The 25,026-nt window shown below is 34.1% G+C and overlaps 1 protein-coding gene across 2 annotated transcripts in view; it reads left to right on the forward strand.

Annotated features, from left to right (window-relative positions):
• Positions 1-25,026, forward strand: part of SEMA3A (semaphorin 3A) — a 196,674-nt gene that overhangs the window by 79,026 nt on the left and 92,622 nt on the right. The window lies entirely within an intron of this gene.

A 25,026-nucleotide genomic window follows, 5' to 3' on the forward strand; every position in this document is an offset into this window, starting at 1 on the left:
ACAACATGTATTATGTGCTCATTAATACTCAAGTCTAAACCCTCTCAAACATTGTATTTCTTTTAAAAAAAAAAAAAAAATATATATATATATGTATATTTATATTATATATATTAATTTATTTATTTATTTCAGAGAGGAGGGGAGAAGGAGAGAAAGATAGAAACATCAATGATGAGAGAGAATCATTGATTGGCTGCTGGGGATTGAGCCTGCAACCCTGGCATATGCCCCGACCAGGAATCAAACCCTGACCTTCTGGTTCATAGGTCGATGTTCAACCACTGAGCCATGCTGGCTGGGCTCAAACATTTAATTTCAAGTAAAATAAATTACAACTTGCATTATTAGGAACCTTCTTTAAAGAACATTAAGTTCTTTGTGCTGTAAAGGTGACAGTGCCTATCAGCTTGGTAGAATTTCATGCAGTGGCAAGTTCATGGAATCCTTTAAAGGGATATGGTAATAATATTAATCAGGAAGTCATGTTTCAGTAAAAGAAGTGCTAGGATACCCAATACAAACAATTACTTTCTGTTTCCACTCATTTCCTCTATATTTAATATAGGTGTCGAACAAAGACAAAACCTACCTACTCATTTTTTCACTCATACACAGGAGAGTGGTAATGTTCTACAATCAAATAAAGTTGTAGTTCATTTTTACCCCAAAGGGAAAATCAAAATAGATACCACTAATATGAATATATTTGAAAGAGAGTTCTTAAAATATTTTTAAAAATTAATGAGTTTTCCAAATTTCATTGAAAGTGAACTTAGCACTGAAACATGCCCTTTCAATTTTTCTTAATATTTTGATCATGTAATATTTCAAAAAACAGAAAATTCTTGGTATCAATATATTTATATGGATAGAATTCTAAAATCTCTAATAAACAGAAAATGTTTAATTTTATATGACATAGAAATTATCAAATAACTAAAGATAAGCATATATTGATTCCATTTTGCTTAATGTAAATGGGCCTTATCAAGCTATCCCTGCCTATAAAGATATTAAAATATTAACCTATTTGGAGGAAATAATTTCACTTTTACTCAAATTTGATTTTGCATTTATGTGTGTTTAGAAATTTTAGCTAGAATAAATATTTAAAGAAACATTGCCTAAAAAAATGAATGGCATAGGCCTTCAATTTTTATTTAATACAATTATTTCCATCATTGCACATTTTGCTATTATAATTTAGTAATTTAAATTCATTCCTATCTAAGTGATAGAAATTTGATAATAGTACCTGAATACAGCTTTGAGATCTGTATATTTATGTATAGCATTTCAAATTGTCAGATATCAAACCGCACAGAATGACTACTTTCCATTTTTATTTTATTTTTATTTCCCAATCTGCCATTTTAATTCAATTGTGCATCCTTGGTCACTGAAAGCAATCTCAGGAATTGCTGAGTGGTTAGAAAGGGAGTCTAATGGGATTTAAAATCAATTCGCAGGCCTGTCACTGATTCATTGTGTGTGTGACTTTTACTGCCACTGAAATGACATTAAACTGGTCTCCTCAACATTATTATACACCAAGATTTCTCTAGTGATTTAAAAATACTTACCTAGTACACACTACGCATATACACTTAAAAAATGAGTTACTGACTAAGAAGTACAAGACCAGCTTCTATTTCAACGAGTTACCTCATTTGAGATTATCCCAAAGCTTTATACAGAGGCTGAGTCTGGATCTTTCTAGTTCTGCTAATGCAGTTTTGTATACATGCCAGGGTTCAAGCTCCTTTTAAGTGCTTTTATCCTGGCAAACTTTTCTTCTTTTGATTTATATTTTGTTGGCATTTAATAGCTGTCTTACCTCATATTTAAATTACTTAACCTGGAAATGATGGATGTCTAGTGTCCCACATTTACTTGCCCTTAGCTGGCCTAAATTTTGGAGGCAAACGTAATATTTCCAGGAGAAATATCTATTATTTGTATTAGATCATGCCAAATAGTAAGCTCGGATACTACTTTGATATTGTCTCAAATTTTTGCTGACAACAATGTGGAATTGTTTTTAATTCATGCTAAAATCGCAAAGTATTGTAAATATATGCAAAAATCTTAATATAAATATATTCTGTCTAGAATATGGTATAATAACTTATCCAAGGAATGGGTATAGATTATGTAGCTGATAATTAAGTATAATGTTATCTTTTTTACCAGGCAAACATCCAAAAAATTAGAAGTGCTTTGACACACTCTAGTTTATAAAGTGCATCATAGGCAATCAGTAGTTTCTAGTCTCTTGCTTAATATCAACTTTAGGTGAAATAAAAATAAACAAAATAAAATTTGCATTTGGCATATGAATGAAAAAAATGTTAATCCTACTCACTTTTCTACCTTGTACTTATTAAAGTCTGAAATATTCAGTAATCCCCTAAGACTTATTTTTCAACTATGCTGCTAAGAAAAAATATTTTATTTGGAGTATTTTAGCACAAAAAAATTAAGTTGGAAAATGTTATATATTCATAACTACTTAAGCAAAATACTACACTGAACACAAAGCTCAGCAATATCTTATATCTTATTTTTTAAAAAGTTACATGTTCAGAGTTAAACTCCGACCACAATTTTCATAAAATTCTTGCTCAAAAATACATGTTTAAAAAATACTATAGCTTACAGTTAATGCATAGCTCCTCTAGCTCCTATTCCTCATTTTATAATGTAAACTCAGATTGGTTAAATAATATTCTTAAATTCCATAGCTATTTATTGGTAAAAGCTGAACTTAAATTCAGTTTCCTGACAGCTAACTCACAGTCCAGTCCTTTCCATTACACCATATTGCCTTCACTTTCACTGCCAAACATATAAAAGCATATGGAAGTAACACTTTTCCATGGACTTAAGGTATTCATAAGGATTTTATTCAAAGTTAAAATAAAGTATATATTATACAATTACTTTTACTTTTATTTCTTAGACAATTATTTTTTAAAAATGGTTGTCTTACTTTTTTTCTTCATGCATTAATGGTCTAATTATAAATTATGAAATTTCAGGTAAAATATTTATGATGATTTTCACAAATGTAACATATATCTATTGTGAATAAATCAATTGTCTCTTCAAAACAGATACAATTTGAGTGTGAATTCAATACTTTACATTATTTTCTTTTATTTAATAAAAGTAGCTAGATTTAAAATGCTATTGAAGCAATCAACACAAATAAAATATTATCACAGAAAATAATTGAAAACATTAAGAAAGCAACCTGAACATAACAATCATGCAAAATTTCACCCACACACCTCTGGGTACAATGGACAGAAATGACTGAATGCTTTGATCTTTCCAGGATAACATGAAAGAGTAAAAGGAAAAAGGGCAACATCTGTTAGAAAAAAGGTTTAACGAACAGGGTGAATTCTAGTGGAGTGTTGACATAGAGCATGAGAAAAGAAAGAGATAAATTGCAGAAACTAAGTTATTTAATGGTCACAGACCTCAATAGGCACAAAGATATAAGTCTGCTTTAGAAAGAAAGCTAATAAATGCAATTTGATTTATATTTAAAGTTTTTATAATTCCTGTAGTAGTTCTCTACAAATGTGTTCAATGGGAAATATTTATATAATATGTGTATTTAATCTTTGTATACACAATTATATATGATACATATTCTAAGTAGTATGTTTATATCCATAGCGAATGACAACATCTTAGAAAAATCATATGGGTGTAATATAAGAAATATAAGTCAATTTAGACTGCCTGAACACATATTTGTAAATACAGACTTTAGTCTATTTTCCATTTAAGGAAATAAATATTTATTGTGGGCCAATGATTGTTTTGAAATGGATCAGTTCTGTATACAGATGGAATTAGCCTGGACATTGTCCATACTCAGCTCTTGCAAATATCCAAGACAAACATCTTTTCATCAGTACTTCATAAATTTGGGAGACTTTTTGGTTGGTGAGTCTTTGTATCCCAAAGGATGGTGCTGATGATGATGGTGGCTTCGTTTTTAGAATCAATATCATACTATGCTGTTATAAGTATAAATTTTGCTATCATATAATTTAGTGCTTTCTAGGATTCTGAATATTACAGCAGCTGTTCCGAACCTTTATGTCTGCACATGTGTGCCATTCTTTTGTGAGCATGACCGTCATTGTAATAGAATATTCTGCACTACATGGGTATAATAATGACATTAGAAACTTAACCTTGAAACTCAATGGCAGAGGACCCTTTCTCTTGAATTGGCCATAATTTCTTCTAACAGATAATAAAAAAGAAACTTTGAAAATACACACACTTGAAGTTTAGGAAAGTGAACCCTGTTTGAGGTCAGAGAGAGTGAATCATGGACAAAAATGGCAAGAAGCCGTGATCTTATATGTAATGAGAAAGTATTTAGGAAACGAGAAAAAAGGAAGCTCTTTACCTCGAAGATCATGCCTGTATGTAACAGGTGCTTTAGCTGGACACTAGACCAGAGGTGTAAAGTTCACCCAGACATATGGCTGCACTTGATGCAATAACATTCTTAACTCATATCCCCTCCACCCCTCTCCTCAGCCCCACCACTTGTCCTCTTCAGTTTGGTCTCCACACTGAAGTCAGAGCTGTCTTCTCAGAAAGCAAACGGTAGCCTATCACTTCCTTTTAATCACAGCAATTAGCAAAATCTGCTTTTTGGTCTTAGACCCTCCTCCTTCCGTATCCTTGGACCACTCTCCCCTTCTCTCTCCTGACACTCTGGAGCTCCTTTTCCTCTTTGGCTCCTTTTCATTCTGAGTCTCTCTTCTCATAGGTCTTTGTACTTATTGTTTCTGTTTCCTGGACAGATCTTCCTTCACATATTGGGTTTAATAAATCCATCTCACTGATCTCAACTTAAGCATTACTTCCTTAGAGCACGTTTCCCCAACTTCTATTAATTGTAGGTAATACTACTATTATATATACTCTCATAGCAACATGGGTGAGGAGGCAGTGTAGTTAAACAGGTACATATATTGTAATGATAAATTCTGTAATAGGGATTAGAAAATTGTCTAATACATGTATTTGCAGGTAGGATTCATGTCATAAACTCTGAAGTGTTGAGGATCATTTCTTCATCTCTCGAGGGTTAATTATACTTGTGTTTTTCCTGTGCAAAAAGCCACAAGGTGCAAATTAGAATGAGAAATCCCCAGCCAGTTTAAACCCTAGATAAATAACACTAAATAGTCTCTTTAAAAGTTTGTAGATACTCATTTTTCATTATAAGCCGTTTTATACATTTGACATGTATCCCATTTTCATGTCGGGGATAATCCATATGAATTAACATATGACTATGCTGAAATTTTAGCACTTTTGTTGTTGTTGATGATGATAAAATTGTTTTATCCCTCAGGCTTAAGTAGAGAAAAGATTTAAATTAGACTTTCTCAATAACATTTACACAGATCTGCAGCTGAAAGTTATTCTGTGATTAGAGCCCTTATGTAGTAAATCAGGAAAGAAATAGTTGGATAGATACATAACCAAACCTAAAGAAAGGAAGAAAAGAAGGGAGGAGAAAGAAGGGAAGGAGAGATGGTGAAAAGGAAAGAAAGAGAGAATGAATTAAGGAAGAAATCCATTTTGATAAAACATATTGAGCTAACAATGAATTGATTGCATAATAAATAGTAATAAAAATAGCATGTCTATTAGTTTTTATTTGGGGCCCTTTGTTAAAATAGATTAGGAATTCTTTAACTCTCTGAATAAAACATGATACTTAAAGATTCTTTGGATGCTCTCACTCATAACACTTATCTAAAATCTGCATTTCACTTCTGAAGACTATTACACAGGAAGCAATAAATATAATGAGCAATGTTCAACAGCAGCCTCTTCCTGACAGTGTAGGGAAGTGGGAGTTTTAAGGTGAGAGGGCAAGGGAGACAAGTAGGAGGCAAAAGCAGAAATATGTGTACACCAACATTCAAATGATAATAACTGAAGGTAGTATTACAAAAAAACAACTATGCTCCATTGTTTGAGTTACGAATTAAAGCTCTCTGAGGATAAAGGCAAATTTCATTTTGCTAAAAGAATTGCCTTTCATCTTCCTCCATCAGGATTTAATTGGCAGGAGATGACACAACCTACTTAACAATCAGGTATTTCAGAGGTTGAGCAGTTTGACAGGGAGCAAGTTTCCTTGACTCTCTTTAAATGCCCTTTTTCCTCTTTGTGAACAGCATGCATTTGGCAGGTGTAAAACATTAATTCACTAATGCTGTTAGAGAATAGAGGGTGGGCAGACTAGAATTCAGACTTTAGAATTCAGCAGAGTGTACAGACTTATGTACAAATGCAACCTGCATGTGTCTATTGGGGAAAAAGATATTATAATATTATGGCATTTAATTTTGTTCATAAGTTACTGATTTAGATTCTAGATAAAGGATTTTAGAATTCTCCAATGCTTGGCAGGTTAGAAAAAGGGAATTGTCATCAAAATCACTGCTTGCTTTTGACAGACAGAAAATACTGATGAAAACTCTTCACTTTTGAGTTCTAAAACAATTAATCAATTTCTGGATATTCATTGTGAAAAAAGTATGGATATTGCTTAAAACATGAGTCAAAGTAAATCAGTTTTCTCTAAGCCTGGTTGAGTTTTTAGAAACTACATTGAATTAACCACAGTGTTAGCTAGATTAGGACTTAATTATATCGTTTTATCTCAAAGAGATATTGTGATCAAATGTGTTGAACCCAGTAAAGCACTCTGCTGAATAAGTTCTGCATTGTGACAATAAATATTTCTCATTCTATGGCTACCTCCACCTCCCTATTCCAGCATTCCACATGATAAATTGTGTTCTTTTAGTTCAGAATTTCTCTCTTCATGTTACATATGAAATATGCAATCTTATATGAAAAAGCCTATTCTTTTTTTACCTATCTGTGTAGCTTTCTAGACACTAGAAACATTTTAGACACTAGATAATCCTTTTTATTTAAGTAAATAAATAACCACTAGTATCAGTTATTACAACTTTGAAAGTATTGATTTTAAGTAGTCTTATTTATAAGAGAAAAAAAACACTTAGATAAAAGCATGCATTTGATTCCATTTTGATTTCTTCTAAGGTATAAGCTGAAATGCCATTTTGCTTTGCTTCTTCACCTCTATGTTGTGTATTTCCTTTTCTTTGCATTTGGGTTGAATCCTTCCTCCTTGCAGAGAAAACACGCTATTGCCATTTGGTAGGCTATTCCTGCACATATTTAGGCAAATTATCTCCAAACGTTGTGTTCCCTACACATTTGTTTATGGAGCAAACATTAAAGAATACATGTTTTAGAAATGCAAAGGGGGACTTCTCATGATTTAGCAGTATTGATTGTCAAATTCCTAGGTACTATTAAACATACATGTTGATCTTTCCCTTTGAGATACTTAAAATGACTTACCTAGTCCCTGAACTTCCATGATTTTACTTATAAAGTTCTTGCCAGCTTCTTTCTAATCAAACTTCAAATCTGAGAAGTACATGCACTTACAATTCTATCACAACTTAATAAATAGAAATGATATTTTATGTTTGAATTATCTTATTCCTCAGAGAATGTATAAGATAAAATTTCCCAAAATTCCCAAAACACAATTTCTCTGGTTTATATTCTATTATAAGACAGATCTAACATGAAGTATTTATGTTATAATAATAATAATAATAATGAGATTTTCAAATATATTGTTTCCTAAAATGAAATTTTTAGATGTCTTACTTAGTTTGTGTTTATATATTTTAAATATTTCATTTAAATATCAATTTTGCATCAACAGTACATTATATAACCTTTCACTTTTATAGCTGCATAGTTATAAGAAATCACTCAGTTTGTAAAATGTACCTTATATTGAATTTATCATGATAAATTCTAAACTACTTTGAAAAATGACTATGTTTTTATTAGACATTTCATTTCAGTCAAGTAACTGAAGGTTATAGGCTGTCAAATGGTATCTTCAAACCTATAACTGCACTAATATCAGTAAGTTCATCACTCTGTTTTTATCTTTAAATTATAATATTTGCAATGTGGTATTTGTCAAAATATTAATACCTGATAAGTTTTATAGGCTAGTACCTCTGAAGTTAAAAATACTCTGTTGAAGACTTGACTTTGCTTTATTTTTGAAATGGCAAAATCCGTACCAGTTATAGTAACGGCAGTGTGTGTAACGTATATTCTTCTGCAAGCGGAAGAGCAAACAGAACACTATGAGCCTGAGGATTCTGTTCCTATTTAAGGGGAAGATTAATTATATGCCGCCCTGAAAACGTGCGCAAAGTGGCACGTGAGATACGAGTTTATGGATAATTTTTCACCAAGTGGCATTCTTTTTCCTGACAGCTCTAAATGGACTCATCATTGGGTCTTAGGAAGATCTTTACTTCAATGACTTTTTCACTCAGTATGAGCCCAAACGTTAAGCAAATAACTTTGCCTTTTAAAGAAATAAAAGCCCCTTCCCACTTTTTCAAATGATGAAAAAATTGTACCATTAAAGAATATGTAGGTCAACAAAAAAGTATTTTGGCTAGCAAAGGGATAATTATAGCATACTTCTTTTTGAAATCTAAAACTAATATTTCATATCATGGTGGTTTCATTTGTTGGGCAGGAAGTTGAGAACAACAAATAGGATCATGCATTTCACACTATTTTTCTAAATATGTCACATTTTATAGTCAAAGGAAGATGAAATATTCTAACATCTTTAAATAGATGTGAAAATGTATTCATAATCAGCATACAAAACACAGAGAATGCCACTCATGTCACATTATGATAGTGGTAAATAAAATTGAACTATATAAGACAGGAATCTTATCCCAATTACCAGTTAGAGACTTAAAATGTCATAATCAACAAACATTTTTAACAAATACTTTTTGTGCTCATTTTACAATGATAGCAAAATTATGGGTTTACATATAAAAGATAAATTTCTTCCCTTAGAACTATATAGGCATTTGGAAAATAAATAATATGTAACATAAAACAATGACTGGTTATAAAATAGTTATGTATAATGTACCATAGAATTTCTGATTCTGGAATACCCAATTTTTGCCTAAGAATATTTAAGCTATTTCTAAAGAAGACCAAGACATGAATAGTGTCATTTTGGAAAATAGTCGAACACCACAAGGCACAGAGGAACACGAGTAAAATATAAAATGCAAAGACATAGATGAAAGCTGGCGATCGTGAACAAATATAATAAAATGCAATAGGTTTTCAAGAACAGAGTTGAGTAGGAATGAAGTGTTCAGGAAAGGTTGCAAGATAATACTATCTAATAATAGACAAATATGCAAATTGGTCATACCTCTGACACACCCACAAGCCACGCCTACAAGCCACACCCACCATCCAATCAGAGCGAGTATGCAAATTAACCCAACAAAGATGGCTACAGCCACAGAGAGCAAGGTTTCCTAGGTAACAGAGGAAGCCAAGCTTTCTGCCAGCCATTGCAGGCCTAAGCCTCCACTCAAGCTACAAAGTTTCAATTATAGAAGGTAAACAAATTCAAACAAATGGTGGCAGAATGGAGCTTGAGAGAGCAGGCCAGGGTTGCCGCTGGCAACAGGGGAAGCAAAGCTTTCCACACACTCTGGCCAGGCCCACCCGCTTAAGGCAACAAAGTTTCAATTATAATCCCAACACAAATGGCTTCGGGCCTCGGAGGGAGCCTCAGGCTTGGCTCTGCTCCAGGCTACAAAGTTTCAATTGTAGAAGGAAAATAAATTCCAGATACCAGGGCCTCCGCTTGGGTTGCCAGGGGGCGTGGCCAGCCTGCAAACCACCACAGGCCCCTCGCTTAGGCCACCCCACGCCCCAAGGAAACCCCACCCTGATCAGGGACACCCTTCAGGGCAAACCAGCTGGCCCCCACCCCTGTACCAGGCCTCTATCCTATCTAATAAAAGAGTAATATGCAGATTGATCATCACTGCAACACACAATATAGCTGCTCCCATGTGGTCAAAGATCCTGCCCCCATGTGGACACAAGATGGCCACCAGAAGATGGCCAACAGGAGAGGGCAGTTGGGAGGCACTGGCCTGCAAGGGAGGGCAGTTGAGAGGGACAGGCCTGCAAGGGAGGGCAGTTGGATACAATAATAACAAAACAAAAAAACAACAACTATGAGCTACAATCTTCATGTTACTCCTGAACAATTTTCTAACATAATTTCTGTTTTATCCTTAGCTGTCTTTCTTTCAGCGGAGCTTTCTCTGGCCAGGCCATTCCCAGTCCCCACCCAAGTTCAATCACCATCCTGCCATTCATATGATACTGTCTTTTAGAAACACTATGCATCCACATTACATGAGTGTTGGATAAGTCATTGTTTAATGTCTGTCTTCTTTATAAAACTACAAGTGCCAGAGGACTGATACTGTGTCTGTTTTGTTCAGCTTTGCAACCCCAGCCCCTGGCATGCGGTAGGATCATGGAAAACACTATATAAATTACTGATTACATATCCAAACCTGTTTCCCAGGTCTATCATTTGTTGCACAAGCCCCTGGTTATCATTTTTTAAGCATAGGAAGAAACAAGTTAAGGCAACTTGTGGTAGAGCAAGATTGGAAATAATAGATCCTGGTTGTTAGAATGTTTTCTCAGTACACAAACCACATCATTTTCGCTACGGATTTTAGAAATCATACGTTTCATGTAGCAACAACTTGGAAAGTTAAGTCTACTATCTTCTAATATAATACCTTGGCCATGCGTATTATTGCTGTACATTCCAGTCCTGTTAATTATTAGTTGTACTCCCTGGGGCGTAAGCAGTCTCTTTAACTGTCAAATGAAGAAAAGTATACCTACCTCACAGCTCATTTGTGAGGAATATAAATATGATATGGTATAAAAAATAACAATAATAAAAAAATAGCGCAGCTTTTGTATGCTATTGTCACATAGGGGAAAGCCTTCGGGAGGTGAAAGTCAGCCACACAACTACAAAGCAGCAGAGCCTGGACTCACGCCCAGGTGCTGTGATTTCAGAGACTATGCAAGTGGCCGGCACAGGACCCAGCATCTTCTTATGGTCTCAACTTGTGCTGCAGTGATTTAACTCTAGTCCTGGAGAAGGGACTGGCCAAGTCCACAGTGGTAGTAGTGATTGCAGTAGCTGTATCCACAGCAGCAGGCTTTCTGCCTTTGATGTTCATGCTCAGGTTCTATGAAAGTCTCAAGCAGAGCACACGCAGACAATTTACAACAGCAACAGGGGGAAGAAAAACAAGGAAACAGCATTGCTCTGACCTCTTCTCTGACGTCATGCAGCTGCTTGTTTTGGGGAACCGGAGCAGCGATAATGTGCCCAACAATGGCAAGACTAGCAAACGAGCACTAACACTGTATGCAAGGCAAGTAGTCTGGCTTGACCATACATTTAAATTACAGGTGCACTTCTCTCTTCCAAAAAAAACACCAACGGTGTCAAAGCCTCTGACTAACAACCAGCTATGTCTTCCTGATAACCCACAACTATGCACCTTTTCTTTTCTTTTTTTTAATATATTTATTGATTTTTACAGAAAGGAAGGGAGAGGGATAGAGAGCCAGAAACATCAATGAGAGAGAAACATTGATTCAGCTGCTTCCTGCACACTCCCCACTGGGGATGTGCCCTCAACCAAGGCACACGCCCTTGACCGAAATCGAACCTGGGACCCTTCAGTCCACAGGCCGATGCTCTAGCCACTGAGCCAAACCAGTCAGGGCACATCTTTTCTTTTATGCCTTATTTATATTTAAAAGGGCAAGGGGGGGGGGACCTGTAAAATATTTGTGGAGAATGATGGCTTTGTTTATTTTTAAAAGGTAAAGAATGTACAAAAATTGAGAGTAATATGACGGGATGCTTGAGATACAGTTAATTTTATAGTATAAGTAGTTCAACAAATGTATTCCATGTTTTTTAATTGTTTTTCTTCTGGTAAATGTTATTGGACTTTTGTCTGCAAAAAATATCATAACTTCAAAATGTCCAGGTATGCTATCATTGAGAACATTTAGCGCACAATTCAGAATATTCCTCAACTTAGCTCCTCTCATATTTCTCCTTACTTGATCTTGCGGCAATTTGTCATTTCCATTTGTGTTCACTCACCGCCCTCATCCCAGCCCATGAGTTACAGTGTTTCCCCAGCACAGTGTCTAAGATTTTACGATCAGTTTCAAAGCTCTGTGTAATAGGATATCCTCCTACTTCTATGTTCTCATTTCCTACGACACCCCCTCTCATCCTCCCTTTGTTCCTCCTAAACTTCTATATAGTCTGTCCATTGATGCAGTTAGCCAAAAAACACCTCATTCCAAATGTAGCATCCTCCCTCACTACTACTGACACATCCTTAATTCTTCACACCCCTCCAGAAACACACATGGTTAGGCATCACATTACATAGACATTTTCAGGTTCAACATCCTGTAACTTTATTTTTTCTGATGGCATTATCTCTGACCAGGGATAATGACAATGAATAGCAGCTTACACGTCGGTTTTCAAACTACTTGACAGTCTGTATCTATAAAGACAAAAGTAATTCACTTACTGTTGAGACCAGATCTCTACCATATTTAGCTCCTGTTCAGAAATTTTGACGTAAACATTAGGATATTTGAGGCAAATGAGTGTTGTGCCTTTTTATTAATCAACTAAAGAGCTGTCTAATTTTCCATTTTTCCTGAAATGTACTACCTTGGCATTGGCAAAATTGAATGTCTCCAAATACAACCCTAGAGTTCTAATATATGCCATATCTGAGAGTGCAAAATTAATTAACAGGAAGCTCAGCTCCAATTTCAGGGGGAAAAAGGTTTTCTTTTTTAAAATAACAAAATAAAGCATCTCTCTAAAGAAAGTGTTTTTGCATAAATCAAATAAGAATGCTAGATTTATTCCAGATTATGTAGTTACAATTGTTTATATGAAAACAAAGAACTCTTGCTTTATAAGCAGAAACTGTCTTCTACCAGTGAGATTTATTTATAAATAATTAATGTGTTCACTATAGTAGATTAAAAATAATGACCCAAAAGTCAACTCAACATGTGACATAACTGTCTCTATTCTAATCAATTTGAAAGCAAAAGAAGCCATTCAGTATATGAATACTTCTCTGAGGACTGATCTGCTTATATATTTCAGTAGTCACAGCCTTAAAGTTCAACTTTTAGGATTCTAGATAATTAATTTAGTTGTAAATATGTGACATGGTCAATACATTTTCTAATAAAGCAGAAACATATTGTTAAATAGTAGTGAGTATATGGATCAATTTAATTATGTAAAAAGACTAAGTGAAAAGCAGTGGGGATGTATGACACTATGACAATGTTTCAATTCACTTTGAGTGACTTTCCCATTTATTTCTGTGTTTAACCATAATTCATTGTTAACCCTCGTGGTACTTCCATCATGAGATGAGAATATGACTACAGCCCTTCTGAGGAATTTGTTATTTATTTATTTGAAATAAATCTGAAGAATGGGGAATATCAGATGGTAAATGCAATGTATTTGATGGTGATCAAATTATAGTGCTTAAAGGGTTACAAACTCCAATGCCCACAGTGGCCATGTGGGTAACATATAGAGATGAAAGAAGAAATGCAAAAAGAAAAAGGAGAAAGAGTCCTAAGTCCCATGAAAGGCATTCAAATTCAAGATTTCAAAACCCCACGTCAAGGAAATAAAGGATCCCTGTGGGCCAGATTCAGTCCAGACACTGCCAATTTAAATATTTATTTAGATAATAGGATACGGAGACCCTGTTTTGTTAATAATGTGCTGCATGAACATTATATAAAATATTAAAAATAGAAAAAAAATCAAGATAAATAGGAAAAATACCCAAATAACATTTTAAAGAAAATTTTTAATGCATTTCCTTTAAGTTTGTTTTTTTTTTAATAGTTGTTCCATTACTACATATTGCTTCCAATGACTTCAAAGAAGTATTAATTCTAGGAACAGTCAGCCCTCTATATTGGCGATTGGTTGAACCCTCAGATTTTGGTAATAACGGGGCTGTTGCCACCAACCCCTCATGCATACAGAGAGATGACTGTATTATAACATGTTTAATGTAAACATCTATTTTAATACCCACATTATATACAATTTTGTAGATATGCCACTGCTTACTGTTCCCTTCTTATTGGCATTTTCTTTTAAATTTATCTTTATTGTTGAAAGTGTTATAGATGTCTCCTTTGTTTATTTTATGTTTCTCCCTTTGACTGTCTCTACCCTGCTCCTGCCCCTCTTACGCCTTCACCACACTATTTATCTGTGTCCATGGGCTATGCATCTAAGTTCCCCCTACTTCCCACATTTAAATATTTTTCCAGAATTCTAAATATCATGATGAACCTCTTCTTGCTTTACATTTTTTCTTGTTTTTTCTTTTGCATTTGTATGTATTTACAAGAACAAAATAATCAAGGTAAAGTTTATGGACACTTTACGCATCTTCCTAAGTCCCAAGTTATTCTCTAAAATTTATATTCTCACCAAGAATTACCAGGATTGTCTCTTTCCTACAATACCTTTACCTAAATAATAATTATTTTTAAAATATTTGCTACTTTGCTGAAAGAAAAGCTTATATTTACATCATCTGATTATGACAACACTTGAATGACAAGGCTTTGCTAAAACAAAGCTTAATATAAATAAAGTGTTAATTCTCTTGCCATCATTACTTCCCAGATGGTATCTATTTAAAAATCTTAAAATGTAAAGGAACCATAAAAGTAGATTCTAACTCTTCTCCAGTACATATGCTCCTTTGTATTGACATACTTACATTGATAAAATTTCCCAGAGTTTTCTAATCATGGGTGTGACAAACACATTTATAAAAAGAATTGGTAAATGTAATAACTGTACTTTCAAAATTTAGGTTAAAAAGCACTCTGATGCTATATGGAATTATAAGATGGCAAATAAGAGTTACTAGTTTTTAAATTAGAAGACATAAAATTAAGTGGAAAGATAGAGTGAAATGTTCCACTTTTTATTTTTTGTTGGACCGTAGGTTCACTCTTTGAGCTAACTTGATCAGGTCTCACTGGGGCAAAACATTAGAGTAAATTGTTCAAGTTCTGGAATTTCTCATTCTAGCCAATATAGAATATTTTTCTTTCAAAGTTATATACCTTGGGAGTTAACAGGCATTCATAGCTGAATAATTATACCATGACAGGTATGTGATATCTGCATAAACTCAAATTAAGCTCTTATTAAACTATAATCTGCATGAAGTCTGAACACATATGCTTTCTCTTTTCCTCGGTTTATACTATTAATTTTAATGATGACAAAAAGCAGATGAATTATGTCACTGTTTATTTGGGGAATCCAGATAAATTCATGTCCCTTAAATTTAGAGGGCAAATACTATTTAACCCAGCTGTATGAACTGTATGTATGTACATACTGTTACTAGAAGGACAATGAATAAAGTAATACTAACTTTTCACACACTTGAAAACAAAGTGACTTCATATTTTTCTGAAAATAAAGTTATAAATTAGGTAATTCCTTCTACTTGTCTCTATTAACAGTAACATAGTCAATTCAAATGCAAAGCTGAGTTAAGAGATATTCTGTTCAACACTTTAATGTATGACGTGTTTATAAAGTAACTTGGTTGTGTAAATCAAGCACACACAAAATTACAGTTTTATAATTCCTCCTTTTTTATAATTCCTGGAAACAGGTTACCTGGCTCTGCTATATACTAGCTGTGTGACCTAAGGCAAGTCCTTTTTCCTCTCTCCTTGTTACTTCATCTACAAAATTAGAATAATCATCCTATTAGTGTAAGGATAAAAAAAGTAAATACCAACAAGCAATTAGCTGATGGTTGCTTAAGAGATATTAGCTATTATTATCATAGCAAATGAGTTAACATGCTATCGAAGCAGAGTTGTACCATTGATATTGTATTTATGATAATTAAAATGATAATAAACTAAATTTCTATATGGCAAAAGCATGATACCCTGTTAATATACATTATGCTATTTAATCCTTGAGGCAATACTGTGGGGTGTTTTTATTTCATAGTTAAGAATATTAACACTTGAGTGATTTAAAAACTTGTTTTAAAACATATAATCAATAATTGGCACACTGGGTCATAGAATCTAGATTTCATAATTCATAAACAATAATATTTTTACTGCATATACTTCAAAGGTCAAATAACAGGAAAATTCTGGGTCACAGAAAAGCCATGTAATCTCTGGAGACCAATTTCAGAGGTAAGATTCCCACTATACTAAAGCAATGCTTGAACAGACACAATAAAAATGAAAATCAATAAAGCCAGGGGGCAAGCATCTCTACTTAGGTTCAAACTGTAGATGAACTTTATGGAAATGTTGTCTGCCCTGATAATGCTATCCTTATTTCCATTTTGGATCGTAAGAATTTCTTAGAAACAAAAACTGTATCTGTATTCAATTTAAAAAGTCTGCTTGAATTCAACTTGAGATTGGTCATATGTATCATGAATATTTTTTCTTTAAATTGTTTATTGTTTAAAGTATTAAATGTTTCCTGAATATTAAACAGAACTATATATAACTGGAGTATTTTTATTATTCAATTTTATAGATAAAATACATTTTGATCAAAACAGTTATGATATAGTGGGCTTTGTAGCTATACTTCCTGAGGAACTTTTCTTTGCCAAAGTATATATTTAAAAATAAAATAGTGGCAATTATTAAGTATAATAATTATAATTATTGCTTTAAAATATTCTAGCTTCAAACAACTACATTTGGATTGAATTTAAAACCAAATATTATAATTATTCTACATCTAAAAATACTCAAAACTATTAGTGATTAGGAAAGGATGGTATTGGTAATATATTCAGGCCTTACAGGTATAGCTTTTCCTTAAACTTACTTTTTAATGAATTTCTTTTTTCATCAACAGTCACTTATGTGCATAGTTTTTGTTTGTTTTATTGTAGGGAAACATAAAATTTTAATATGATATGGCTTAGACCATAGTTAGACCTGAGGCAGGGCTGATATATTATAATCAGGGCAGAAAATTATACTTGCTCTATTCACATAGCATTATTTTTTAAATTTCTCAGCACTCAATGATGAAGACCAGGTTACATTTCCTTTGTATCTTCCCGCAATGTGTATTGTTAAATAACTATTCCTGACAGAGTAATTTTTTTGAAGTTTATTATTCATAATTGCTCCTATATTCCTTTGAAGATCCAAGGACTCTTAATAGCTCTCAATTTTGAAACAACTATGGAAAATACACAGATTCCATCCAGGCCAGGAAACCCAAGTTTGAATGATTAGAATAGCAGAGGAATTGGGGCAAAAGTTTAATAGCTGAATATGTAAAAATAAAATAAGTTCCAAATATTAGTGTGTAGAGAATGAAAATAAAAATGGGTTGAAAAAATCTGGAAAATCTCTATATTTATGTTCAAGGACGGGGACAAAGAACAGCAGAAGCAATTGTCCAAGGTCAGAGTGAGAGTAAGATAGAATCACATCATGTTAGAAATGCAAAGGTCTCTGGGAATAACTAATTAGGAACCTCTTATCATGACTACATGAAGTCAAGAAATTCTAAAGATTGCTTACATACTGTATATATGCCTAGCTTTAAATTTCATGGGGGAAAATTAATAGATTTGTTGAGATCTCATAGGGATTCTGATGCAACAGAAGTTAAGAAACGCGAGCTACAAAGAAGCTAAATGATTTAACCAAGTCACAACATGCAAAATTCCTTTAAACCGTGTAAGAAGACCAACTTCCCTCCCTCTCCAGGTCATGGCAATAGTTCTTTTCCTGCCACCAGGCTTGTATGTCTCTAACCCATCCTACACATTACTGTCAGATCCATCATAATATTACACCTCTTTGATGCTATTGTTCTCCAGCTAAAATTATCACTGTGTCTCTGACACCTTCTGAATACAGACTAAATTGCTTATTCTGGCACAGAAAACTTTCCACAGTTTGATTCCAAATTTACATCTAATCTTATCTCTTAATACATGTATATATTTTCACTGTCTAAACTGAAGTTCATGTTATATCTTAAATATGAGTTACACTTATTTTTGAAGGGCTTTTGGTCATTCTTTTCCCTCTAGATAGAATAATCTGCCTCCCTGCTTTTCTCTGTCTCCTCTCTCTGAGCTCCTCTGACTCTGAACCCACCACCTACGCACACACAGACATACTCATATCCCACCAAAATACATCTTTCAAGGACGAAATCAAATAAAGCCTTTTACATACACTGAAGAGAAAAGTCTGTCTCTCCAGTTTTGAACTCCTGTTTCCAGTTTCTACTATTTTAGGGTACATCTCACATAAGATTCATGATATGGTTAAAAACATGAATTTAGGAAGAGATAGTCCTGTTATTAAATTCTTACTCTATCACTTATTAGTTTTACGACTCTATTCTATTTAAACTATTTCAGTTTCTCATCTATAAAAACTGACATAATAATAGTAGGGTTGTGTGAATATTAAGTCTCAGGTTATCAATAGCACTTTGCATGTTTTCAATGTAAAGTGTAATAGCTACCAAATACTTTATAAAAATTATAATATCATAGGTATTATCACTATACAATGTTGTTATAAGTTCTTATACACTCCTTGAATTAAACAATTACACACTTCACATTCATTTTCCAAACATAATTCTTACATAGTCACAGCTCAATATATATTTGTTGCATCAATTAACATTCATCTTAGTGTTTCAGAAAATATGTAAATTAGAAAGTTCTAAAATAAGTGTAAAGATGAAAATGCCAATAAGTAATTATGTGTTTTAATAAATAGAAAATTACATTTGGCAAGCCCAAACAGCATCTCCAGTTTGCTGTTATACTTGCTTATATCCCAGAGATGTTAAAAGTAAAAAAGGATCAGGTAACCCAGTTGTAATGGAATGTGGGATACACAGGAGAGATATTACATTGATCAGAAAGATTTGTTCTAAAAACAAATACTATGATAATCTTTATCTTTCAATGAAGATTGCTCTATTAAGGAAGGTAATTCATTAATAAGCTTAGTATTAATAACTAGTGTCCTGGTGCATGGATTCGTGCATATTGAAAGGAAATTAATTAGAAGGAATATTTTAATATTGATGTTCGTGTCTTGCTAATAAAAAGAAAATAGCAATCTACCAAGTGTCCTATCTACCTACTCCAAGACTTCTGTGAGGATCAAATGAGATGAGGCACGGGAAAACGCTTCACAAACATTTGGTTAAACTGTAAAATGGCTACTAGTAAAAGCAAGTCGGGTTCTTGGGCTGAAGAAACTCCAAGGAGGCTAGTTTCTAGGGAGAGGAAGCCAGGCGTTGCTACATGACGTCATTACCCGTTGCCCACAGTGACCGTTTCCGGGCTGGGCTGGGTTGTGGGCCACATTTTGTGCCATGGGGTCTTGGCAGTGTTGGCTGCAATTTGGTGGGATGTCACTCCAGGGTGGTGTCAGGGCCTGTGTCCCACTTGGGGGAAGCCAAGTGTTGGTTTGTTGGCTCCAGGTCCGTGGTGCCGTTTATTTTTAAACTAGAGGCCCAATGTACGAAGTTTCATGCAAGAATAGGCCTTCCTTCCCCTGGCTGCCAGCACCAGCTTTCCTCCAGCACCCGGGACCTGGGCCTTAGCTCTGGCCGCCACCTGCCACCTTTGCTCTGGCCGGGGCCGCCTTCTGTCTTTGCTTCAGCCCTGCCGCCCTTCTGTAGCTCCCTCCACCTCTGCCCTCCCCCCATAGCAGGCATCCCGCCCCTCCCTGGCTGCTCTGCGCCTGAGCGCACGCTGCCCAGAGGCCTGTAGTGGGTGGGGTGGCCGCTGCCATCTTTGTCATGTCAATTTGCATATTCCCTTCTTATTGGTTGTGGGTGCCGCCATCTTTGTTGGGGAGTGACGGTCAATTTTTATATTCTGTCTTGATTAGATAGGAATGGCCAGTGCACGTCATGGCAGCTCCTGTGTTGAGCATCTGCCCTCTGGTGGTCAAAGCATGTCATAGTTACCAGTCAGACAGGACACTTAACCTTTTATATATATAGATAAGTGAAGAATACAAGGCCTGATGAAAATTAAAGAGGAACAGGGATATGAAAGCAAAGGGACTGTAAGGTTATATCCTTTGTCATTAGGTTTTATTTTTTATCTTTTATAATAAGAGTAAACTTATCTTTGAAGTGTATGCCAAGTATCAATATTATATTAGTAGTAACATATATAACAAGAAAAAGAATAACATTTCTTGAAACTCACTTTAAAACTTGGTTTAATATTTGAATTTTGTACAATGACACCTACTGTGCAACTATGTTTACACTGGTATCTGTGTCATATCCTTAAATTATTAGATCCTAGAAGCCAGGGCTATGTCCTCCCAATTCCTTGGAAACAGTTTTCTATGGAGCCTCTTACGCTTAATCATACAATCACTCATTTATTCACTGATTTGTCATTGGATCTTTTATTGTGATTTAGCTCATGCCAAGCTATATCTTAGTATAGATAGAAATGTATTGAATTATATTTGTCTCTTGCCCCTAAACAATTTAATAGAAAAATCAGTACACCTGCAATATTGAATATCAAGGATGAAGGTAACAAATGTCAGAAAGAGAATATGAAGATGTTGCTATGCAAGTTCTACAAACATTTTTTCTGCTGGGAAAAATCAATGAACGTCTAGTGGGCTGGGTGTCATGACCTAAACTTGAAAGTATGGGTAAAATTTGTATCTGCATAGATTAGGAAAAAGTCATTCAAATTAAAAAAGAATGATATACAAGAAAATACAGAACATTTATTTGTTCAGCTGCACTATCATTAAATGTTGCTTGGCATAAACGCTGGTTAATAAAAAATCTAAACTAGTGTTTTTAGTATAATTCATGGACTTTTTCTACTATGATTATGATCTGATGATAAGTTTCTCTCCTTGGAAGCCCTTAGATTTCTGATTCTACTTTCTTCTGCTAAGGGAATAAGATTCAGGATCTAGAGCTATGTTGTCCAATAGGATTTCCATGACAGTGGAAATCTTTGTGTCTCTGCAGTATTGCACTGGTATTGACAAGCCTCTGTGACCATTGAGCACTTGGAATGCAGCTAGGGTATCTGAGGAATGTGAATTTTAATTTTAACCAAGTAAATTAAATAGCCACGTATGGCTCATGGCTACAGTATTGCATATCACAGATCATAGAGTCACCTTTTTAGGAAATATAAATTTCAGATGAATTGGATCCACAGAAGGATCTCCCTTTGGCGAAGTACAATATGCCCCAATATTTCCTATGCGATGCTATTACATCCCTTCTTTGCTGAAGTCAATAGTTTTACCCAGTATAGTCATTGTCTGTGTACTGTTGTAATTAGGATATGCACAAAGAAGCTAGTAACTTATATCTACAGGAATTTCAGAAGACTTCTCCTAGGAAGTAACTTTAACTTAGCCTTAAAGGAAAGCAAGTTCACCCTGGGGTTGAGAGCTGAGCAGGAGGTGGAGGGTGCAGGGGAGAGGGAGATGTTTCTAGCAAAGATAAGAAAATGCATGGTATGACCAGGGAGTACTTGATAATTTAGTATAGCTGGAAATCAAGGCATTTTTTGTGTGTGAAAAAAATAGTATATACTTTTAAATACTAAGTATTGAACTTTACATAATTTTTTATAGTTTCTCACCCAAATGGTCATTCTATCATATAGATGTAGGATTTTTCTTATTCTTGTCTTTTTTTAGAAATATCACTTATGTTTTAATTGTTACATAAAACAATTAAAATTGCAATTTTGTTACCTAATTTTATTACTTGGACAAGATTGAGATTTAGGAAATATATTGCCATGATGTCACCCATGGTTTATAATTTATAAGACTTTGGATTAGACATTAGCACAGTTATTATTTCCTCTAATGCCTTACCTCACCTCAGTCTAATAACATTCAGGAAATCCACAAGACAAAGGGGAAAGAGTGGTCTCAAAAGTTAAAAATAGTTGCCGAAAATTGATGCAATCATGTATTAAAATATGGCACAGTAATTATATGATATGCTCATAGTATCTGCTAAAGCAATTAGAATCTATGCAGCTAGATTTTTTGTTCATGTATTACTAAAAATGGAAACCATTTCAGCCCAAATAAGACATAAACTATGCAGTTTGTGTACATTGTTCTTGGGATATTTTGGTCTCATTATTTGCATATGTGATCTATATAATACTCTTTAAAACAGAAAATCCTTGAGTAGCAATAAGATTTCAAAAGGCCTAACAAGTACAGCTGGACAGTTTTCTATGTGACATCTTATATATGACAACATAGGATGCTAATAATCAATTATATAAAAACAGAGTTCATTTATAATAAATTAATATCTTCATATATCTAATAGGTCTTCCAAGATAACAGAAAGAGCAATATTTATGTCTCTTAATATCAATCCCATTAAATTTATCAGACATATTAAAAAGGTAGTCTTATTAATTGAGAATTTTTATACATGGTACATTTACTAATATTTTTAACAAAGCTTTTGAACTAGACTCCTGTTTAAATACAGGAAAGAACAATTTTCAGTGCATTTTCAGTGTTCAAAACATTCACATCTATTTTAAACACATGTCCTAATTTCCAATGATGAAAATATAGGCAGGGATTTCCACTGTGGCACAAGACATCAATCGGTATAAGAAAGCATGATTTTGTTGTGCCAACTATAAACAAAACTGTAGAAAAGGGAAAGTAATGAATATTTTCAAGGGCACACTAAGTATTACTTTATGTAATTTATTACAGTGAATCTTCACATAAACCCTATGAGATTTTCTTATTCTCCGTTTACAGATGAGGAATCTGAGCTCAAAAAGATGTAGGGATTGCCTGAGGCCCAGAGCTAATAAAAGGCAGAGCCAGGGAAAATACCAGCTCTGCCTGATTTCAACACCCTTGAACCCCATTACTGTGTGTACTGGGTATAAATTTTACACTACAAACACTTGTATATGGGAAATTTCTTTTACTTCCCTATTCAAAATCAAATTTATTTTTTCTAGGCTCCCAACTAACTAGGCTGGAAAGAAAATTCAATTGTTTACCCTTCAATAGAATCATATAAGAATATATAATAATTACATGGTAGATACCCAGAAATTTGGGTAAGAATTACATTTAAAGGGGGTGGGAGGGAGAAAAGAAGGAGGCCTGCTTTGAACATATGGCCTGATACCATGACGGAGGATAGATTTTCATCTTCTCTTGAACCATAACTGACAGGCTTAACCTCTCTTCCTATGAACTCTAATCCTTTACTTTGTAAATCAAATACTAAACACCAGGTTGGAAGTACTTCTTGTCTACCTTGCCATTGTCTTATTAACTTGGAACCAAGATCCCAGATATCAAGTGTCTCATACTTTGTGAGATAGCTCCTCCATCTTTGTCAGTATTGGAAAGTGTCTTAAGAGGACAATAAATTTATTATATTTATGACAATGTTTTCAACCACACCACCAATTCTCCCTGCTGCTAACTCTAACCTGTGATAAGTAATCATTTATAAAAACTTTAATGATATTTTTATGATTTGTGGCAGTATAGTATATATCTTTCACTAAGCATATTTGTTTTGGATTAGTTCCTAATTTTTATCAAAATACATCCAAACATTTCTGAAGATGTTCATCTATGCTTTTTCTTAGCATATTCCAATAAGTTTAATATTATAATCTTAATATTCAACTGCCTGTAATAAATTTATATTATAAACAAGTTTGTAATTTCATGACTAATATAACGGTCTTTAGGTAATAGTTCTTTCAAATTATACTAGGAAAATTTACAGTAATGCTAATGTTTGTTTAATTTTCATATTGTTTGGTTGCAGTGATAATATGAGTATTAATATAATACAAATAAATTACATTTGATTTTTATTTTGCTTACTGCTTTATAAAGGCTTTATTTAATTCTTTTAAATTTTCTCAATAAACAAGTCAGTTGTCAACACTGATATTTGAGAACCTGCTCCTCAAAGATATTAAGTGGCGAGCCAATCATTGGCCTAGCTGGGCCTGCCTTCTAATCACTGTCCTTGCACTACAACTTAGCACAATTCTGAGAAAACCCGTAAATTACCACATAGTGTAAATTTTAGAATCCAGCTAAAGAACCGTCCTTGCTAGAGGATAACTAAGTACCAAGTACTTGGAATCAGTAATTCTGACTCACAGTAATAAAAATGAGGAACACATTTTGTTTCCTTTTTATTTCACTCTTCCTCCATAACCCAAATGAATTTTAAGAGTCATAATTTGAAACTCTGCCATTAGCTCCATCAGAAATATTAAATTTTAAAGTGTTCCATAAATGAACACCATTTACTATTCTAAGGAGATAGAAAATACTTTTATGTGACTACTAGAGAAATTGCCAAAGAAGCTATTTTATTTCAACCTGTGGACAAGTTAATGTGCTCCTGGAAAAAGCATGCATATTCTGACCTAATTTATCCCTTAGTGCACCTGGTTCTGAAAAGAGTGCTCAGAAATGCATTCCTCCCCAACCCTCCACCCCTATCCCTTCACTCCCCACCCCCCGTTTACTATTACATAGAAGTTGCAATAGCTCTACACATGACACATTTTGAGGGCAGGGTCTCAGGCATGAGTTAGTTGCCTCCTTGTTAAGGACTTTGTTGCAGTGCTTCCTGGAATACTTTCTACCTGGGAACTTGTGCATATTTCTGTACTAGTCAAATATTCACTCCAGGTTCTGGCTACTTGAGTCAACTGAGCAGACTTCCAGTGATAAAAATGTGTCACCTGTGTGTTTGTTGTTCTAATGATACTACCTTCAGGCACACCTCCCATAACATAGTTT

This window comes from Eptesicus fuscus, chromosome 14 (assembly GCF_027574615.1).
Source record: "Eptesicus fuscus isolate TK198812 chromosome 14, DD_ASM_mEF_20220401, whole genome shotgun sequence".
In the NCBI taxonomy this organism is placed as follows: Eukaryota; Metazoa; Chordata; class Mammalia; order Chiroptera; family Vespertilionidae; genus Eptesicus; species Eptesicus fuscus.